Source organism: Oncorhynchus clarkii, chromosome 20, assembly GCF_045791955.1.
Source record: "Oncorhynchus clarkii lewisi isolate Uvic-CL-2024 chromosome 20, UVic_Ocla_1.0, whole genome shotgun sequence".
Lineage (NCBI taxonomy): Eukaryota > Metazoa > Chordata > Actinopteri > Salmoniformes > Salmonidae > Oncorhynchus > Oncorhynchus clarkii.
In genome coordinates, this window is record NC_092166.1 from 63,677,137 (window position 1) to 63,687,207 (window position 10,071).

Consider the following 10,071-nt stretch of genomic DNA (forward strand, 5'->3'; position numbering starts at 1 on the left):
GTCCTTTTGCCTGATGAGTCCAAATTTGAGATTTTTTGGTTCCAACCACTGTGTCTTTGTGAGACGCGGAGTAGGTGAACGAATGATCTCCGGATGTGTGGTTCCCACCGTGAAGCATGGAGGAGATGGTGTGGGGGTGCTTTGTGGTGACACTGTCTGTGATTGATTTAGAATTCAAGGCACACTCACCCAGCATGGCTACCACAGCGTTCTGCAGAGATACACCATCCCATTTGGTTTGCACTAAGTGGGACTATCATTAGGTTTTCAACAGGTCAGTGATCCAAAACACACCTCCAGGCTGTGTAAGGGATATTTGACCAAGGAGAGTGATCGAGTGCTGCATCAGATGACCTGGCCTCCACAATCACCTGACCTCAACCTAATTGAGATGGTTTGGGATGAGTTGGACCACAGAGTGAAGGAAAAGCAGCCAAGTCGCAGGGCGCTCTACAGAAAAGCTCTCTAAGGGAGCTGGGCCGACTCCGGGAGGCCTATGGGTGTGGCACTGGATGCCTTCTCACTGCCCCACATGTAAGTCAAGGCCACAGGGCACACGAGCACCGGAACCATAGTTCAATTAAAATGATGAATCTAATTTATTCTACGACATGCTTTTAGTTACTCGCATTTCTTTAGAATAAAACATTTCATTTGAACTTATTGTTTATGGGATGTACTTTATTTCTCATACAGGACAGGCAGGTGGGTGAACTGGCCCAGGACCTGGCTAATAAACTAGGCCTGATGGTCCGTAAGGCCTACATAAGCCCTCAGATAAGTTTCGTTACCTCTGACTCTACCCACTCAAATATCAAAATGCCAGGACAGGTACAGTGCATTCGGAAAGTATTCAGACCCCTTGAATATTTCAACATTTTGTTACGTTACAGCCTTACTCTAAAATGTATTAAATAAAAAAAAATCTTCATAAATCTGACCGTGATTGAACTCTTTGGCCTGAATGCCAAGCGTCACATCTGGACAAAACCTGGCACCATCCCTATTAGAGGTCGACCGATTATGATTTTTCAACGGCGATACCGATTATTGGAGGACCCCCCCCCCCCAAAAAAAAAAACAATTTAGCCTCAAATAATGAAACATGTTCAATTTGGTTTAAATAATCCAAAAACAAAGTTTTGGAGAAGAAAGTAAAAGTGCAATATGTGCTATGTAAGAAAGCTAACGTTTAAGTTCCTTGCTCAGAACATGAGAACATATGAAAGCCGGTGGTTCCTTTTAACATGAGTCTTCAATATTCCCAGGTAAGAAGTTTTAGGTTGTAGTTATTATAGGAATTATAGGACTATTTCTCTCTATACCATTTGTATTTCATTAACCTTTGACTATTGGATGTTCTTATAGGCACTTTAGTATTTCCAGTGTAACAGTATAGCTTCCGTCCCTCTCCTCGCTCCTCCCTGGGCTCGAACCAGGAACACAACGACAACAGCCACCCTCAAAGCAGCGTTACCCATGCAGAGCAAGGGGAACAACCACTCCAAGTCTCAGAGCGAGTGACGTTTGAAACGCTATTAGCGCGTACCCCGCTAACTAGCTAGCCATATCACATCGGTTACACAAGCCTAATCTCGGGAGTTGATAGGCTTGAAGTCATAAACAGCGCAATGCTTGACGCACAACGAAGAGCTGCTGGCAAAACGGACGAAAGTGCTGTTTAAATGAATGCTTACGAGCCTGCTGCTGCCTACCACCGCTCAGTCAGACTGCTCTATCAAATCATAGACTTAGTTATAACATAAAAACACACAGAAATACGAGCCTTAGGTCATTAATATGGTAGAATATGGAAACTATCATCTCGAAAACAAGACGTTTATTCTTTCAGTGAAATACGGAACCGTTCCGTATTTTATCTAAGGGGTGGCATCCATTAGTCTAAATATTCCTGTTACATTGCACAACCTTCACTGTTATGTCATAATTACGTAAAATTCTGGAAAATTAGGCGGCCCAAACTGTTGCATATACACTGACCTCTGCGTGCAATGAACGCAAGAGAAGTGACACAATTTCAGCTGGTTAATATTGCCTGCTAATCTGGATTTTTTTTAGCCAAATATGCAGGTTTAAAAATATATACTTCTGTGTATTGATTTTAAGAAAGGCATTGATGTTCATGGTTATGTACACATTAGAGCAACGATACGCACCGTATCGATTGTATGCAATGCAGGACACTCTAGATAAACTAGTAATATCATCAACCATGTGTAGTTAACTAGTGATTATGATTGATTGATTGATTGTTTTTTATAAGATAAGTTTAATGCTAGCTAGCAACTTACCTTGGCTTACTGCATTCGCGTAACAGTCTCCTCGTGGAGTGCAATGAGAGGCAGGTGGTTAGAGCGTTGGACTAGTTAACTGTAAGGTTGCAAGATTGAATCCCCTGAGCTGACAATGTGAAAATCTGTCGTTCTGCCCCTTAACGAGGCAGTTAACCCACCGTTTCTAGGCCGTCGTTGAAAATAAGAATGTGTTCTTAACTGACTTGCCTAGTTAAATAAAGATTAAATAAAGGTGTAAAAAAATGTTTTTAATCTGACAAATCGGTGTCCAAAAATACAGATTTCCGATTGTTATGAAAACTTGACATCGGCCCTAATTAATCGGCCATTCAGATTAATCGGTCGACCTCTAATCCCTATGGTGTTTTTCAGCGGCAGGGACTGGGAGACTAGTCAGGAACGAGGGAAAGAAGAACGTAATAAAGTACAGAGAGATCCTTGATGAAAACCTGTTCCAGAGCGCACAGGACCTCAGACTAGGCCGAAGGTTCACCTTCCAACAGGACAACAACCCTAAGCACACAGCCAAGACAACGCAGGAGTGGCTTTGGGACAAGTCTCTGAATGTCCTTGAGTGGCCCAGCCAGAGCCGGGACTTGAACCCGATCTAACATCTCTGGAGAGACCTGAAAATATATGTGTTGCAAAGCTCCCATTCAACCTGACAGAGTTTGAGAGGATCTGGAGTGAAGAATGGGAGAAACTCCCCAAATACAGGTGTGCCAAGGTTTTAGCTTCATACCCAAGAAGACTTGAGCCTGTAATCGCTGCTAAAGGTGCTTCAACTAAGTACTGAGTTAAAGGTCTGAATACTTACGTAAATGTGATGTTTTTTTGCAGAAATGTCTAAAAACATATTTTTACTTCGTCATTATGGGGTATTGTGTGTAGATTGATGAGGGTGAAAAAACAATTTAATCCGCTTTAGAATAAGGCTGTAACGTAACAAAATTTGGATAAAGTCAAGGGGTCTGAATACTTTCCGAATGCACTGTATTCCAGAGATGGTTTGGTATGGTTTAGAAACTTTGGAATCGAGCTCGAGTTGACAGTGTAGCCCTGTTAGCGCCTGGACTTGTTGAAATATCTTCACGCCTAGAAGAACCTCCATGCTTCCGTCAACTGTCAATATTTATTGAGAAAGAAATCGGAATTACTGGGCAGGTTGAGAAAAAACGAATCCAGTCAGAATCGTCCTCTTGAATAACGGACATTCTGGGGTAATTATTACATAACCAACATTCTCAAATAATACTTGTCCCATGTGAATAGGGCTTAGCCTAAATGTCTAAGAAAATTGAGGAGAGGGCAAACCACAACTTATTTAGGTCTATAATCAATAGCGTAACTGTTAAATGTGCCTGGCTTTATAAATCATCCATATATATCTACAGAAATAAGACAGATCCTGCTTCTGTTGCCTGTTTTGACTGTTTGTTTAATAGCCTACTGTTTTCTGTGAGCAACAAGCCTCATGGAACGGCAAAATGTCATATAAAACAATTTCACAGATTTGGCTGTTTTTAGTCTTTTCCATGCTGTAATTAAGCCTTTATTTTTTTCTTCGCTACAACAGACTGGTGTTGCTTAGAATTTATTTAATGTTGTTTGCACTGTTCCAAACAGGCAGAAAAATAATATTGTAATCTAACAGCACCTGTTTGTTACACATAATATGCATGCAGTTCTCGCTCCTATACTCTTCTTTTTATTGATCTCGTTGTTGTTATTATTATGATCATTATAATAAACAATGCCGTTATCATTAGGAGTTGTATAGCAGCCTTGTATAACCACCATCGAGCAGTAGGCCTAAGAGCCTGTTTTGTTTAGTCTTGATACCTCAACTTACTTATGCTTATATTTCAATATATAGGCTACTGTATCAATCATTCATTCGTTCCTGCCATCACACAGCATACAAGACATTCATGCTTCGAAATGAAATCAAGCATTTTTGCCTTCAAATTAGATAAATGGAGCTTTGAATAATTAACCTAAACAATAAATAAACTACAATTCACGAATACATTCAACTGTTTTTTAGTCTGGTGTAATAAAGGCTTTATAAATATTTTTCTGCTACACATTTATTTAGTGTTTACACTATTCCAAATGGTCAAAAAAATAAAATAATTGTAGTCTATCAGCAGCTGTTTGGCACACACAATACTCACGCAACACTTGCTCCTATAGCCTCCTTTTTCTGGATCTCCAGTAGTTTCCACAACTGTCAAATGTCTTCCACAGATCTGACTTCCACTTTTTCCTCCGGAGCAACCAGTAAACATTTAGTTTTTCACGTCCTCCGCATCCATTTTTCTGTCGACATTACTGTGTTCAGAGTTTGTTATAACCAATTTATTGATGTGATTATGATCGGCTATAGGTCAGGCCCTGTTGGTCGCATGCAATGCTTACATGATTCACGTAAAGAGTGCAAGGGTTGAGGCAATGTGGAATGTTTTTCTTAAACAAATTAGGGATTTCGGGAACAACTTTTCAGTCAGAAACAAGTAAACTAAATGGCTCAAATAAAGTTGCAGGGACAGCGCAATAAACACTTGACTGCCGTTTTGGATCTATCATCATGTCACCAGAATAAGAGCCTCAATATTTATTGGAAAGGAGCATCAAGGGCACTTTCACCACCCTGTGAAGTTCATCATAATTTATTTAATCTGTAGCCTAACTGCATGGTTTCCCGAGTCGTAGTGGGATGACCACACCATATCATTGCGTGACTTTAAGTTTAATCCTATATTTTGGTTATTATATCAATGTTTTTGCATAAAAGCGTTTCCACTGCCATTTCGCTTTCATTTTACCGACACAAAAAGATCTTTCTTCATTTATAACATTTTACCAAAACATCCTGTTTCCATCACAGCTCTCTTGATTTTTATTTATACGGTATGACTTTACTCGCATGAAAACTGGGTGGAAATGTGGTTATTGGCATTTTCTTATTAGGGGTGAATGGTTAATGTTTTGATTAACCAAGCCTTGTCTCTTATTTTAGATGTCCTCCAATGGGCAGAATCTTTGACTGACATTGCATCAGGTATGTCAGTTCACCATAAAAACATAACATTTAACTTTAACAATTTATTTGACATTGTCATTAGCGTGTCTCTCAAATTCCCTTCTCTCCATGGCTCGATCTCATCTTCCTCTTTGTTCTTTATCCCTCCCAGTTGATCTATCCAACGCCCAGTGTATCCCCGCCCCTCTGGCCACACCCATCCCTGTTAGCGATGACCCCTCGAGCCCAGTAGCCCCAGTACAGGCCTGCCCCGCATGCCCTACTCTGTCCCCGTGTCGGAGCACATGGAGGAGTGCAGCGTGATCCCCGACGATCTGGACAGCCTGCTGGGGGATGACTGCTTCTCCGAGAAAGTCAGCGAGGTGAGAGGGTCGCTACTAAGGTCACGTCAAGGAAGGATGCTGACCATGCTGTACCGTCCCTCTGTTGACCAGTAGACATTTGATGAGAGAGAGGAGGTACAGACATTCGTCAGTAGAATATAGGAACATTTAAGGAAGTATTTCCGGGAGTTGCATGACAGCAGTGGTGTAAAGTACTTAAGTAAAAAATACTTTGACGTACTACATAAGTTGTTTTTTACTTACTTTATTCCTAAAGAAAATAATGTACTTTTTACTCCATACATTTTCCCTGACACCCAAAAGTATTTGTTACATTTTGACAGGAAAATGCTCCAATTCACCCCCTTTCAAGAAAACATTCCTGGTCATCCCTTCTGCCTCTGATCTGGCGCACTCACTAAACACAAATGCTTATTTTGTAAAGTAATGTTGAAGTGAGCCCCTGGCTATCCGTAAATAAATAAAAAACACAAGAAAATATGCCGTCTAGTTTGCATAATATAAGGAATTAGAAATTAACTTTTACTTTTGACACTTAAGTATATTTTAGCAATTGCATTTACTTTTGATACTTAAGTATATTTTAAACCAAATACTTTTAGACTTTTACTCAAGTAGTATTTTAATGAGTGACTTTTACTTGAATCATTTTCTATTAAGGTATCTACTTTTACTCAAGTATGACATTTGCATACTTTTTCCACTACTGCCTGACGGGTTGCACATTTTAGTAGTTTAACTTCCACCACTGAAGTACCTTACATGGAGCACAGAGCTATGCATTTCTGGTCTAGAAGGAGATCTAGAATAATATGTCTCTCTCCCTCAGTCACAGAGCCCAGTCCAAGGCGCTATCCCACCAACCTCCCCAACACAGCTGTGGGCCTGCACCCTCCATACTCCTCCAGCCCCCACACCCCAGCTACCCCCTGCCTTCTTCAGCTTCACTGTCAGCCAGATGTCCGCTCTGGAGACCTACCCCTCGCTGGGCCAGAGGGACCAGACCTCCACACAGGTGCTGGATGCCCTGGGGGCCTTTTCCCCGGAGGCTGAGGACACAGAGGGCAAAGGAGGGGCTGGAATTGGAGGGCTGGACTCCCTCTCTGAGTACATCTTGCCTGACATATGAACAAGGTGTATGGATCCGGGTGTGTGTTTTGGTGATGTCAATTATATTGAAAACAGCAAAGCCATTGTAGCAGGCTTTTTTTTTGGCCTCTATCCAGTCTTATTTTGCAACCATACAGTTTAAACCTGCATCAGCTGTTACTTAAACCTTCCCGGAACTGCCCAGTGACCCTGAACAGTCCTCGGGGAATGTGTTAGTTGTTGTTGAAGCTAGTTTGTGTCAGCAGCACTGCTGTATGGCCACATGGTGTCTGGTATCCCTGTGTCCTTGTGTTGCAGTTCTGTTCTCCAGGGGGAATAATTTCTCACAGTATCATCTCTGGGATCTACAAACACAGCTCCCCTCACACAGTAAGACAGCGGCATAACGCCTGAACACTCCGATGGACACTCTCATCTTCTTTCTCCTGTCTTCTGAGTTTATCACAACATGGATGTCTCTATACTTGATACTATACTTTATACTATGTGTGTTTTTTTAATTCCCAGACTGCATTTATTCTATTGTTGTTATTTATGCTTTTGTGATATTCCTTATTCTGATAAGTTCCCCTACTCTTCTCTGCAGGTTTGTGGGATATGGACTACCCGTACCAGGCGGAAGTGGCTCACCGCTGTAAGAGGGACCTGCTGCTGTCTCGCTTCAAGAACAAAGAAGACCCCACCCCACCAAAATAACTTCCTGGGGGCCTTTGTGTTTTGCAAAGGTACGTACAGTACTTGCCTCAAAAGTTTGAGAACACCTACTCATTGCAGGATTTTTCTTTATTTTTACTATTTTTGTAGAATAATAGTGAAGACATCAAAACTATGAAATAACACACATGGAATAATGTAGTAACCAAAAAAGTGTTAAACAAATCAAAATATATTTTCTATAGCCACCCTTTCTATAGCCATCCTTTGCCTTGATGACAGTTTTGCACACTCTTGGCATTCTCTCAACCAGCTTCACCTGGAATGCTTTTCCAACAGACTTGAAGGAGTTCCCACATGCTGAGCACTTGTTGGCTGCTTCACTCTGCCGTCCAACTCATTACAAACCATCTCAATTGGTTTGTGTTGAGGTCGGGTGATTGTGGAGACCAGGTCATCTGATGCAGCACTCCATCACTCTCCTTCTTGGTAAAATAGCCCTTACACAGCCTGGAGGTGTGTTTTGGGTCATTGTTCTGTTGAAAAACAAATGATAGTCCCACTAAACGCAAACCAGATGGGATGGCGTACGCTGCAGGATGTTGTGGTAGCCATGCTGGTGAAGTGTGCCTTGAATTCTAAATAAATCAGAGACAGTGTCACCAGCACATGCATGTTCTCTTACTCAAATAAGCACCGAAGTGCTGGCAGTAGTTTTAATGTTGCTTAAACAGAATTTTCCATCAGTGATAGTAAATATTATGTACTCTCTACCTCATACCTCTTTCCTGCTCCTCCTCTGTCTCCCTGAAGAGGTCCAGGAGCGCCAGGAATGCCAGTATGGGGGGAACTGCACGTTTGCCTACTGCCAGGAGGAAATATACCTGTGGACCCAGGAGAGGAAGGGGGCTCTGAGAAGGGAGCTGCTGTTTGACCCGCTGGGCAGCACCGAGAGACGGGCACTCAGCGTCACACTCCTGCTGCAGCAGCACATGGGCATGTTCATGTTCCTCTGTGAGGTAGGGTGTGATGCACATAGACCTCCACATGGTGAACTTTGCAGTATTCTGTATGTACACACACACTCCGTTTTGCTCTCTCTCCCTCTGCAAGAATGTTTTGACAGTAAGCCTCCCATCATCAGCAAGTGCAGCAAAGATAACTTGGCTGTCTGCTCAAACCTCACTGCCTGGCATCCCTTTGATGATAAGTGAGTCTCCTAGACCTTTCTGTACTTTTCCGTCATCCTCTCTCTGTCCTTCATTGTATCAGATCCAAATAAGCACTTTGTCTTGGTATAATGGATTCTAAATCCAATTTCCCTCAGACAATATTCAAGTCAGCTATTTGCACCCTGTCCCCTTCTGCCCTCTCCTTCTCTCTCCTCCTCCATCTCTTCCCCCTCTATCTCATCCCTGTTTTCTCAGGTGCCTAGTGCATGTGGTGTGTTCTGCCAACGTGCGCCACAGTAAGGTGCGCCCGCTGCACCCCCTCTGCCAGTTTGACATGTGTCGCCACGAGGTGCGTTACGGCTGCCAGCGCGAGGACAACTGCTCCTTTGCCCACTCCGTCATAGAACTCAAGTGCTAGGTGCTGCAGCAGGACACCGGTACAGAAGTACTCATGTGTTTGCAAGCATGGCTGCACACACAGACACACTCTATCAAGGATTCCAGCAAAATAACCAAAGTTCACGCTATCATCTGTTACTTTGTGTGTCTTTATTAACTTCCCTCTCTCTCCCAGGTATCACCCATGAAGAGATGGTACAGAAGTCCAAGAGGCTCTGGTACAGGCTAGAGGAAAATGCTCAGAAACAGAAGGTGAGCATGAGATGGGCACGATGCCCTTGTCTCCTAATACAATACACCATTTGCGTTATTGTTTTTAAGGGCCTGATTTACAAGATCTCTCTCACTCATGCTCTCAGCCTGTGCACGTCACACACCAGAGCTGTGGTGGGGGGGAATAGGGGGAGTGGGAGACAACCTCAGGGGTGGAGGGGATGGCAGGGGGTTAAACCTGAAGATGAAGTTTGTCTGTGGCCAGAGGGATGGACATGTCCACGAACCAGACAAGGCCCTCAAGTACTGCACGACAGGTGAGAGACCATATCAAACTGACATCTGCACTCATGGTAAGTGCTGAAGTTCTCGTGTCAATATGAGGCTGCAGGGGCTACCATCTGTTTCATGACCAGGCCTGAACTGATAATTAATAGGATAAAAGGAATGTTAAAGGAATAGGCCCATTAAAGGATTAACTCTATAGAAATGCAAAATACCTTGTTCTGAATGGTCTATTTCACTAACTTTATGATTGTAGTCCATAGTCATGTTATTTTCTTTCTCTTTCTCCCGCCCATCTCTCTTCCTCATCTCTGTCTTCCCCTTTCCCCCTTTCTCCAGCTGGACTAAGGAGCGTTGGGTATTGCTGGTAAAGTCTTTGGAGAAGAAGAAGTGGGTCGCTGTGCGGCCTCTTCTCCCGTGCATACCCACAGCAGTATGACGTAAGTCCCTCCCCCTTCTCTATCCCTCCATCACTCACTCTTTTCGCCCTTCCCCTCTCTCATACACAGTCACACCCACATAAGTATGAACTG

The 10,071-nt window shown here is 42.8% G+C and overlaps 1 pseudogene; it reads left to right on the forward strand.

Annotated features, from left to right (window-relative positions):
- The first annotated feature begins 391 nt into the window (after nucleotides 1–391).
- LOC139377138 (zinc finger CCCH domain-containing protein 7B-like) lies at nucleotides 392–9,617 on the forward strand (annotated as a pseudogene).
- The last annotated feature ends 454 nt before the right edge of the window (nucleotides 9,618–10,071 follow it).